Source organism: Osmia lignaria, unplaced genomic scaffold (genome assembly GCF_051020975.1).
Source record: "Osmia lignaria lignaria isolate PbOS001 unplaced genomic scaffold, iyOsmLign1 scaffold0006, whole genome shotgun sequence".
Classification (NCBI taxonomy): domain Eukaryota; kingdom Metazoa; phylum Arthropoda; class Insecta; order Hymenoptera; family Megachilidae; genus Osmia; species Osmia lignaria.
Window position 1 is genome coordinate 16,765,515 of NW_027478163.1, and position 13,009 is coordinate 16,778,523.

Sequence of the window (13,009 nt, forward strand, 5' to 3'; positions counted from 1 at the left end):
CTGGAAGTGGCATTTGCAGCGCGCAATAGTGCAGAGTTATCTCAAAGAAAGGGGCCACGGTGTTTCTGTATCTCTATTATGTTGGTGCGGCTTCGGAACTTTTAAATATCTCGATATATCTCGAAAACTACGCTTCTGATCAAAAAATATCGTAGAACATAAATTGTAGGAAACATAATTCTCTACAAAAAACGTCTCTTAACATTTTGCCATAGCTCGCTTCGTTTCCGAGATATTTGCAGATTCAGCTCAAAGGAACTGGCCTGACGGACATATTTCGAGATATTTCTTCTTCTTGTTGTTCTTCTTCTGCACAGCTGAGCTGGAAGTGGCATTTGCAGGTCGCAATAGTGCAGAGTTATCTCAAAGAAAGGGGCCACGGTGTTTCTGTATCTCTATTATGTTGGTGCGGCTTCGGAACTTTTAAATATCTCGATATATCTCGAAAACTACGCTTCTGATCAAAAAATATCATAGAACATAAATTGTAGGCAACATAATTCTCTACAAAAAACGTCTCTTAACATTTTGCCATAGCTCGCTTTGTTTCCGAGATATTTGCAGATTCAGCTCAAAGGAACTGGCCTGACGGACATATTTCGAGATATTTCTTCTTCTTGTTGTTCTTCCTCTGCACAGCTAAGCTGGAAGTGGCATTTGCAGCTCGCAATAGTGCAGAGTTATCTCAAAGAAAGGGGCCACGGTGTTTCTGTATCTCTATTATGTTGGTGCGGCTTCGGAACTTTTAAATATCTTGATATATCTCGAGAACTACGCCTCTGATCGAAAAATATCATAGAACGTAAAAAGTAGGAAACTTAATTCTCTACAAAAAAGGTCTCTTAACATTTTGCCATAGCTCGCTTCGTTTCCGAGATATTTGCAGATTTATCTCAAGGGAAGGGGCCTGACGGACATATTTCGAGATATTTCTTCTTCTTGTTGTTCTTCTTCTGCACAGCTAAGCTGGAAGTGGCATTTGCAGCGCGCAATAGTGCAGAGTTATCTCAAAGAAAGGGGCCACAGTGTTTCTGTATCTCTATTATGTTGGTGCGGCTTCGGAACTTTTAAATATCTTGATACATCTCGAGAACTACGCATCTGATCAAAAAATATCATAGAAGATAAAAAGTAGGAAACTTAATTGTCTACAAAAAAGGTCTCTTAAAATTTCGCCATAGCTCGCTTCGTTTCCGAGATATTTGCAGATTTATCTCAAGGGAAGGGGCCTGTCGGACATATTTCGAGATATTTCTTCTTCTTGTTGTTCTTCTTCTGCACAGCTAAGCTGGAAGTGGCATTTGCGGCTCGCACTAGTGCAGAGTTATCTCAAAGAAAGGGGCCACGGTGTTTCTGTATCTCTATTATGTTGGTGCGGCTTCGGAACTTTTAAATATCTCGATATATCTCGAAAACTACGCTTCTGATCAAAAAATATCATAGAACATAAATTGTAGGAAACATAATTCTCTACAAAAAACGTCTCTTAACATTTTGCCATAGCTCGCTTCGTTTCCGAGATATTTGCAGATTCAGCTCAAAGGAACGGGCCTGACGGACATATTTCGAGATACATCTTCTTCTTGTTGTTCTTCCTCTGCACAGCTAAGCTGGAAGTGGCATTTGCAGCTCGCAATAGTGCAGAGTTATCTCAAAGAAAGGGGCCACGGTGTTTCTGTATCTCTATTATGTTGGTGCGGCTTCGGAACTTTTAAATATCTTGATATATCTCGAAAACTACGCATCTGATCAAAAAATATCATAGAACATAAAAAGTAGGAAACTTAATTCTCTACAAAAAAGGTCTCTTAACATTTTGCCATAGCTCGCTTCGTTTCCGAGATATTTGCAGATTTATCTCAAGGGAAGGGGCCTGACGGACATATTTCGAGATATTTCTTCTTCTTGTTGTTCTTCTTCTGCACAGCTAACCTGGAAGTGGCATTTGCAGGTCGCAATAGTGCAGAGTTATCTCAAAGAAAGGGGCCACGGTGTTTCTGTATCTCTATTATGTTGGTGCGGCTTCGGAACTTTTAAATATCTCGATATATCTCGAAAACTACGCTTCTGATCAAAAAATATCATAGAACATAAATTGTAGGAAACATAATTCTCTACAAAAAACGTCTCTTAACATTTTGCCATAGCTCGCTTCGTTTCCGAGATATTTGCAGATTCAGCTCAAAGGAACGGGCCTGACGGACATATTTCGAGATATTTCTTCTTCTTGTTGTTCTTCTTCTGCACAGCTAAGCTGGAAGTGGCATTTACAGCTCGCAATAGTGCAGAGTTATCTCAAAGAAAGGGGCCACGGTGTTTCTGTATCTCTATTATGTTGGTGCTGCTTCGGAACTTTTAAATATCTTGATATATCTCGAGAACTACGCATCTGATCAAAAAATATCATAGAACATGAAAAGTAGGAAACTTAATTCTCTACAAAAAAGGTCTCTTAACATTTTGCCATAGCTCGCTTCGTTCCCGAGATATTTGCAGATTTATCTCAAGGGAAGGGGCCTGACCGACATATTTCGAGATATTTCTTCTTCTTGTTGTTCTTCTTCTGCACAGCTAAGCTGGAAGTGGCATTTGCGGCTCGCACTAGTGCAGAGTTATCTCAAAGAAAGGGGCCACGGTGTTTCTGTATCTCTATTATGTTGGTGCGGCTTCGGAACTTTTAAATATCTCGATATATCTCGAAAACTACGCTTCTGATCAAAAAATATCATAGAACGTAAATTGTAGGAAACATTATTCTCTACAAAAAAGGTCTCTTAACATTTTGCCATAGCTCAATTCGTTTCCGAGATATTTGCAGATTTATCTCAAGGGAAGGGGCCTGACGGACATATTTCGAGATATTTCTTCTTCTTGTTGTTCTTCTTCTGCACAGCTAAGCTGGAAGTGGCATTTGCAGCGCGCAATAGTGCAGAGTTATCTCAAAGAAAGGGGCCACGGTGTTTCTGTATCTCTATTATGTTGGTGCGGCTTCGGAACTTTTAAATATCTTGATATATCTCGAGAACTACGCATCTGATCAAAAAATATCATAGAAGATAAAAAGTAGGAAACTTAATTCTCTACAAAAAAGGTCTCTTAACATTTCGCCATAGCTCGCTTCGTTTCCGAGATATTTGCAGATTTATCTCAAGGGAAGGGCCCTGTCGGACATATTTCGAGATATTTCTTCTTCTTGTTGTTCTTCTTCTGCACAGCTAAGCTGGAAGTGGCATTTGCGGCTCGCACTAGTGCAGAGTTATCTCAAAGAAAGGGGCCACGGTGTTTCTGTATCTCTATTATGTTGGTGCGGCTTCGGAACTTTTAAATATCTCGATATATCTCGAAAACTACGCTTCTGATCAAAAAATATCATAGAACATAAGTTGTAGGAAACATAATTCTCTACAAAAAACGTCTCTTAACATTTTGCCATAGCTCGCTTCGTTTCCGAGATATTTGCAGATTCAGCTCAAAGGAACGGGCCTGACGGACATATTTCGAGATACTTCTTCTTCTTGTTGTTCTTCCTCTGCACAGCTAAGCTGGAAGTGGCATTTGCAGCTCGCAATAGTGCAGAGTTATCTCAAAGAAAGGGGCCACGGTGTTTCTGTATCTCTATTATGTTGGTGCGGCTTCGGAACTTTTAAATATCTTGATATATCTCGAAAACTACGCATCTGATCAAAAAATATCATAGAACATAAAAAGTAGGAAACTTAATTCTCTACAAAAAAGTTCTCTTAACATTTTGCCATAGCTAGCTTCGTTTCCGAGATATTTGCAGATTTATCTCAAGGGAAGGGGCCTGACGGACATATTTCGAGATATTTCTTCTTCTTGTTGTTCTTCTTCTGCACAGCTAACCTGGAAGTGGCATTTGCAGGTCGCAATAGTGCAGAGTTATCTCAAAGAAAGGGGCCACGGTGTTTCTGTATCTCTATTATGTTGGTGCGGCTTCGGAACTTTTAAATATCTCGATATATCTCGAAAACTACGCTTCTGATCAAAAAATATCATAGAACATAAATTGTAGGAAACATAATTCTCTACAAAAAACGTCTCTTAACATTTTGCCATAGCTCGCTTCGTTTCCGAGATATTTGCAGATTCAGCACAAAGGAACTGGCCTGACGGACATATTTCGAGATATTTCTTCTTCTTGTTGTTCTTCCTCTGCACAGCTAAGCTGGAAGTGGCATTTGCAGCTCGCAATAGTGCAGAGTTATCTCAAAGAAAGGGGCCACGGTGTTTCTGTATCTCTATTATGTTGGTGCGGCTTCGGAACTTTTAAATATCTTGATATATCTCGAGAACTACGCATCTGATCAAAAAATATCATAGAACATAAAAAGTAGGAAACTTAATTCTCTACAAAAAAGGTCTCTTAACAATTTGCCATAGCTCGCTTCGTTTCCGAGATATTTGCAGATATATCTCAAGGGAAGGGGCCTGCCGGACATATTTCGAGATATTTCTTCTTCTTGTTGTTCTTCTTCTGCACAGCTAAGCTGGAAGTGGCATTTACAGCTCGCAATAGTGCAGAGTTATCTCAAAGAAAGGGGCCACGGTGTTTCTGTATCTCTATTATGTTGGTGCTGCTTCGGAACTTTTAAATATCTTGATATATCTCGAGAACTACGCATCTGATCAAAAAATATCATAGAACATGAAAAGTAGGAAACTTAATTCTCTCCAAAAAAGGTCTCTTAACATTTTGCCATAGCTCGCTTCGTTCCCGAGATATTTGCAGATTTATCTCAAGGGAAGGGGCCTGACCGACATATTTCGAGATATTTCTTCTTCTTGTTGTTCTTCTTCTGCACAGCTAAGCTGGAAGTGGCATTTGCGGCTCGCACTAGTGCAGAGTTATCTCAAAGAAAGGGGCCACGGTGTTTCTGTATCTCTATTATGTTGGTGCGGCTTCGGAACTTTTAAATATCTCGATATATCTCGAAAACTACGCTTCTGACCAAAAAATATCATAGAACCTAAATTGTAGGAAACATAATTCTCTACAAAAAAGGTCTCTTAACATTTTGCCATAGCTCGCTTCGTTTCCGAGATATTTGCAGATATATCTCAAGGGAAGGGGCCTGACGGACATATTTCGAGATATTTCTTCTTCTTGTTGTTCTTCTTCTGCACAGCTAAGCTGGAAGTGGCATTTACAGCTCGCAATAGTGCAGAGTTATCTCAAAGAAAGGGGCCACGGTGTTTCTGTATCTCTATTATGTTGCTGCTGCTTCGGAACTTTTAAATATCTTGATATATCTCGAGAACTACGCATCTGATCAAAAAATATCATAGAACATGAAAAGTAGGAAACTTAATTCTCTACAAAAAAGGTCTCTTAACATTTTCCCATAGCTCGCTTCGTTTCCGAGATATTTGCAGATTTATCTCAAGGGAAGGGGCCTGACGGACATATTTCGAGATATTTCTTCTTCTTGTTGTTCTTCTTCTGCACAGCTAAGCTGGAAGTGGCATTTGCGGCTCGCACTAGTGCAGAGTTATCTCAACGAAAGGAGCCACGGTGTTTCTGTATCTCTATTATGTTGGTGCGGCTTCGGAACTTTTAAATATTTCGATATATCTCGAAAACTACGCTTCTGATCAAAAAATATCATAGAACGTAAATTGTAGGAAACATTATTCTCTACAAAAAAGGTCTGTTAACATTTTGCCATAGCTCGATTCGTTTCCGAGATATTTGCAGATTTATCTCAAGGGAAGGGGCCTGACGGACATATTTCGAGATATTTCTTCTTCTTGTTGTTCTTCTTCTGCACAGCTAAGCTGGAAGTGGCATTTGCAGCGCGCAATAGTGCAGAGTTATCTCAAAGAAAGGGGCCACGGTGTTTCTGTATCTCTATTATGTTGGTGCGGCTTCGGAACTTTTAAATATCTTGATATATCTCGAGAACTACGCATCTGATCAAAAAATATCATAGAAGATAAAAAGTAGGAAACTTAATTCTCTACAAAAAAGGTCTCTTAACATTTCGCCATAGCTCGCTTCGTTTCCGAGATATTTGCAGATTTATCGGAAGGGAAGGGCCCTGTCGGACATATTTCGAGATATTTCTTCTTCTTGTTGTTCTTCTTCTGCACAGCTAAGCTGGAAGTGGCATTTGCGGCTCGCACTAGTGCAGAGTTATCTCAAAGAAAGGGGCCACGGTGTTTCTGTATCTCTATTATGTTGGTGCGGCTTCGGAACTTTTAAATATCTCGATATATCTCGAAAACTACGCTTCTGACCAAAAAATATCATAGAACCTAAATTGTAGGAAACATAATTCTCTACAAAAAAGGTCTCTTAACATTTTGCCATAGCTCGCTTCGTTTCCGAGATATTTGCAGATATATCTCAAGGGAAGGGGCCTGACGGACATATTTCGAGATATTTCTTCTTCTTGTTGTTCTTCTTCTGCACAGCTAAGCTGGAAGTGGCATTTACAGCTCGCAATAGTGCAGAGTTATCTCAAAGAAAGGGGCCACGGTGTTTCTGTATCTCTATTATGTTGCTGCTGCTTCGGAACTTTTAAATATCTTGATATATCTCGAGAACTACGCATCTGATCAAAAAATATCATAGAACATGAAAAGTAGGAAACTTAATTCTCTACAAAAAAGGTCTCTTAACATTTTGCCATAGCTCGCTTCGTTTCCGAGATATTTGCAGATTTATCTCAAGGGAAGGGGCCTGACGGACATATTTCGAGATATTTCTTCTTCTTGTTGTTCTTCTTCTGCACAGCTAAGCTGGAAGTGGCATTTGCGGCTCGCACTAGTGCAGAGTTATCTCAACGAAAGGAGCCACGGTGTTTCTGTATCTCTATTATGTTGGTGCGGCTTCGGAACTTTTAAATATTTCGATATATCTCGAAAACTACGCTTCTGATCAAAAAATATCATAGAACGTAAATTGTAGGAAACATTATTCTCTACAAAAAAGGTCTCTTAACATTTTGCCATAGCTCGATTCGTTTCCGAGATATTTGCAGATTTATCTCAAGGGAAGGGGCCTGACGGACATATTTCGAGATATTTCTTCTTCTTGTTGTTCTTCTTCTGCACAGCTAAGCTGGAAGTGGCATTTGCAGCGCGCAATAGTGCAGAGTTATCTCAAAGAAAGGGGCCACGGTGTTTCTGTATCTCTATTATGTTGGTGCGGCTTCGGAACTTTTAAATATCTTGATATATCTCGAGAACTACGCATCTGATCAAAAAATATCATAGAAGATAAAAAGTAGGAAACTTAATTCTCTACAAAAAAGGTCTCTTAACATTTCGCCATAGCTCGCTTCGTTTCCGAGATATTTGCAGATTTATCGGAAGGGAAGGGCCCTGTCGGACATATTTCGAGATATTTCTTCTTCTTGTTCTTCTTCTGCACAGCTAAGCTGGAAGTGGCATTTGCGGCTCGCACTAGTGCAGAGTTATCTCAAAGAAAGGGGCCACGGTGTTTCTGTATCTCTATTATGTTGGTGCGGCTTCGGAACTTTTAAATATCTTGATATATCTCGAGAACTACGCATCTGATCAAAAAATATCATAGAACATGAAAAGTAGGAAACTTAATTCTCTACAAAAAAGGTCTCTTAACATTTTGCCATAGCTCGCTTCGTTTCCGAGATATTTGCAGATTTATCTCAAGGGAAGGGGCCTGACGGACATATTTCGAGATATTTCTTCTTCTTGTTGTTCTTCTTCTGCACAGCTAAGCTGGAAGTGGCATTTGCGGCTCGCACTAGTGCAGAGTTATCTCAACGAAAGGAGCCACGGTGTTTCTGTATCTCTATTATGTTGGTGCGGCTTCGGAACCTTTAAATATCTCGATATATCTCGAAAACTACGCTTCTGATCAAAAAATATAATAGAACATAAATTGTAGGAAACATAATTCTCTACAAAAAAGGTCTCTTAACATTTTGCCATAGCTCGCTTCGTTTCCGAGATATTTGCAGATTTATCTCAAGGGAAGGGGCCTAACGGACATATTTCGAGATATTTCTTCTTCTTGTTGTTCTTCTTCTGCACAGCTAAGCTGGAAGCGGCATTTGCGGCTCGCACTAGTGCAGAGTTATCTCAAAGAATGGGGCCACGGTGTTTCTGTATCTCTGTTATGTTGGTGCGGTTTCGGAACTTTTAAATATCTTGATATATCTCGAGAACTACGCATCTGATCAAAAAATATCATAGAACATAAATTGTAGGAAACATAATTCTCTACAAAAAAGGTCTCTTAACATTTTGCCATAGCTCGCTTGGTTTCCGAGATATTTGCAGATATATCTCAAGGGCAGGGGCCTGACGGACATATTTCGAGATATTTCTTCTTCTTGTTGTTCTTCTTCTGCACAGCTAAACTGGAAGTGGCATTTCCAGGTCGCAATCGTGCAGAGTTATCTCAAAGAAAGGGGCCACGGTGTTTCTGTATCTCTATTATGTTGGTGCGGCTTCGGAACTTTTAAATATCTTGATATATCTCGAGAACTACGCCTCTGATCGAAAAATATCATAGAACATAAAAAATAGGAAACTTAATTTTCTACAAAAAAGGTCTCTTAAAATTTCGCCATAGCTCGCTTCGTTTCCGAGATATTTGCAGATTTATCTCAAGGGAAGGGGCCTGTCGGACATATTTCGAGATATTTCTTCTTCTTGTTGTTCTTCTTCTGCACAGCTAAGCTGGAAGTGGCATTTGCGGCTCGCACTAGTGCAGAGTTATCTCAAAGAAAGGGGCCACGGTGTTTCTGTATCTCTATTATGTTGGTGCGGCTTCGGAACTTTTAAATATCTCGATATATCTCGAAAACTACGCTTCTGATCAAAAAATATCATAGAACATAAATTGTAGGAAACATAATTCTCTACAAAAAACGTCTCTTAACATTTTGCCATAGCTCGCTTCGTTTCCGAGATATTTGCAGATTCAGCTCAAAGGAACGGGCCTGACGGACATATTTCGAGATACATCTTCTTCTTGTTGTTCTTCCTCTGCACAGCTAAGCTGGAAGTGGCATTTGCAGCTCGCAATAGTGCAGAGTTATCTCAAAGAAAGGGGCCACGGTGTTTCTGTATCTCTATTATGTTGGTGCGGCTTCGGAACTTTTAAATATCTTGATATATCTCGAAAACTACGCATCTGATCAAAAAATATCATAGAACATAAAAAGTAGGAAACTTAATTCTCTACAAAAAAGTTCTCTTAACATTTTGCCATAGCTCGCTTCGTTTCCGAGATATTTGCAGATTTATCTCAAGGGAAGGGGCCTGACGGACATATTTCGAGATATTTCTTCTTCTTGTTGTTCTTCTTCTGCACAGCTAACCTGGAAGTGGCATTTGCAGGTCGCACTAGTGCAGAGTTATCTCAAAGAAAGGGGCCACGGTGTTTCTGTATCTCTATTATGTTGGTGCGGCTTCGGAACTTTTAAATATCTCGATATATCTCGAAAACTACGCTTCTGACCAAAAAATATCATAGAACCTAAATTGTAGGAAACATAATTCTCTACAAAAAAGATCTCTTAACATTTTGCCATAGCTCGCTTGGTTTCCGAGAAATTTGCAGATATATCTCAAGGGAAGGGGCCTGACGGACATATTTCGAGATATTTCTTCTTCTTGTTGTTCTTCTTCTGCACAGCTAAGCTGGAAGTGGCATTTACAGCTCGCAATAGTGCAGAGTTATCTCAAAGAAAGGGGCCACGGTGTTTCTGTATCTCTATTATGTTGCTGCTGCTTCGGAACTTTTAAATATCTTGATATATCTCGAGAACTACGCATCTGATCAAAAAATATCATAGAAAATGAAAAGTAGGAAACTTAATTCTCTACAAAAAAGGTCTCTTAACATTTTGCCATAGCTCGCTTCGTTTCCGAGATATTTGCAGATTTATCTCAAGGGAAGGGGCCTGACCGACATATTTCGAGATATTTCTTCTTCTTGTTGTTCTTCTTCTGCACAGCTAAGCTGGAAGTGGCATTTGCGGCTCGCACTAGTGCAGAGTTATCTCAAAGAAAGGGGCCACGGTGTTTCTGTATCTCTATTATGTTGGTGCGGCTTCGGAACTTTTAAATATCTCGATATATCTCGAAAACTACGCTTCTGACCAAAAAATATCATAGAACCTAAATTGTAGGAAACATAATTCTCTACAAAAAAGGTCTCTTAACATTTTGCCATAGCTCGCTTGGTTTCCGAGAAATTTGCAGATATATCTCAAGGGAAGGGGCCTGACGGACATATTTCGAGATATTTCTTCTTCTTGTTGTTCTTCTTCTGCACAGCTAAGCTGGAAGTGGCATTTGCAGCTCGCAATAGTGCAGAGTTATCTCAAAGAAAGGGGCCACGGTGTTTCTGTATCTCTATTATGTTGGTGCGGCTTCGGAACTTTTAAATATCTTGATATATCTCGAGAACTACGCATCTGATCAAAAAATATCATAGAACATAAAAAGTAGGAAACTTAATTCTCTACAAAAAAGGTCTCTTAACATTTTGCCATAGCTCGCTTCGTTTCCGAGATATTTGCAGATATATCTCAAGGGAAGGGGCCTGCCGGACATATTTCGAGATATTTCTTCTTCTTGTTGTTCTTCTTCTGCACAGCTAAGCTGGAAGTGACATTTACAGCTCGCAATAGTGCAGAGTTATCTCAAAGAAAGGGGCCACGGTGTTTCTGTATCTCTATTATGTTGGTGCTGCTTCGGAACTTTTAAATATCTTGATATATCTCGAGAACTACGCATCTGATCAAAAAATATCATAGAACATGAAAAGTAGGAAACTTAATTCTCTCCAAAAAAGGTCTCTTAACATTTTGCCATAGCTCGCTTCGTTCCCGAGATATTTGCAGATTTATCTCAAGGGAAGGGGCCTGACCGACATATTTCGAGATATTTCTTCTTCTTGTTGTTCTTCTTCTGCACAGCTAAGCTGGAAGTGGCATTTGCGGCTCGCACTAGTGCAGAGTTATCTCAAAGAAAGGGGCCACGGTGTTTCTGTATCTCTATTATGTTGGTGCGGCTTCGGAACTTTTAAATATCTTGATATATCTCGAGAACTACGCATCTGATCAAAAAATATCATAGAACATAAAAAGTAGGAAACTTAATTCTCTACAAAAAAGGTCTCTTAACATTTTGCCATAGCTCGCTTCGTTTCCGAGATATTTGCAGATATATCTCAAGGGAAGGGGCCTGCCGGACATATTTCGAGATATTTCTTCTTCTTGTTGTTCTTCTTCTGCACAGCTAAGCTGGAAGTGGCATTTACAGCTCGCAATAGTGCAGAGTTATCTCAAAGAAAGGGGCCACGGTGTTTCTGTATCTCTATTATGTTGGTGCGGCTTCGGAACTTTTAAATATTTCGATATATCTCGAAAACTACGCTTCTGATCAAAAAATATCATAAAACGTAAATTGTAGGAAACATTATTCTCTACAAAAAAGGTCTCTTAACATTTTGCCATAGCTCGATTCGTTTCCGAGATATTTGCAGATTTATCTCAAGGGAAGGGGCCTGACGGACATATTTCGAGATATTTCTTCTTCTTGTTGTTCTTCTTCTGCACAGCTAAGCTGGAAGTGGCATTTGCAGCGCGCAATAGTGCAGAGTTATCTCAAAGAAAGGGGCCACGGTGTTTCTGTATCTCTATTATGTTGGTGCGGCTTCGGAACTTTTAAATATCTTGATATATCTCGAGAACTACGCATCTGATCAAAAAATATCATAGAAGATAAAAAGTAGGAAACTTAATTCTCTACAAAAAAGGTCTCTTAACATTTCGCCATAGCTCGCTTCGTTTCCGAGATATTTGCAGATTTATCTCAAGGGAAGGGCCCTGTCGGACATATTTCGAGATATTTCTTCTTCTTGTTGTTCTTCTTCTGCACAGCTAAGCTGGAAGTGGCATTTGCGGCTCGCACTAGTGCAGAGTTATCTCAAAGAAAGGGGCCACGGTGTTTCTGTATCTCTATTATGTTGGTGCGGCTTCGGAACTTTTAAATATCTCGATATATCTCGAAAACTACGCTTCTGATCAAAAAATATCATAGAACATAAATTGTAGGAAACATAATTCTCTACAAAAAACGTCTCTTAACATTTTGCCATAGCTCGCTTCGTTTCCGAGATATTTGCAGATTCAGCTCAAAGGAACGGGCCTGACGGACATATTTCGAGATATTTCCTCTTCTTGTTGTTCTTCTTCTGCACAGCTAAGCTGGAAGTGGCATTTACAGCTCGCAATAGTGCAGAGTTATCTCAAAGAAAGGGGCCACGGTGTTTCTGTATCTCTATTATGTTGGTGCGGCTTCGGAACTTTTAAATATCTTGATATATCTCGAGAACTACGCATCTGATCAAAAAATATCATAGAACATAAAAAGTAGGAAACTTAATTCTCTACAAAAAAGGTCTCTTAAGATTTTGCCATAGCTCGCTTCGTTTCCGAGATATTTGCAGATTTATCTCAAGGGAAGGGGCCTGACGGACATATTTCGAGATATTTCTTCTTCTTGTTGTTCTTCTTCTGCACAGCTGAGCTGGAAGTGGCATTTGCGGCTCGCACTAGTGCAGAGTTATCTCAAAGAAAGGGGCCACGGTGTTTCTGTATCTCTATTATGTTGGTGCGGCTTCGCAACTTTTAAATATCTCGATATATCTCGAAAACTACGCTTCTGATCAAAAAATATCATAGAACATAAATTGTAGGAAACATAATTCTCTACAAAAAACGTCTCTTAACATTTTGCCATAGCTCGCTTCGTTTCCGAGATATTTGCAGATTCAGCTCAAAGGAACGGGCCTGACGGACATATTTCGAGATACATCTTCTTCTTGTTGTTCTTCCTCTGCAGAGCTAAGCTGGAAGTGGCATTTGCAGCTCGCAATAGTGCAGAGTTATCTCAAAGAAAGGGGCCACGGTGTTTCTGTATCTCTATTATGTTGGTGCGGCTTCGGAACTTTTAAATATCTTGATATATCTCGAAAACTACG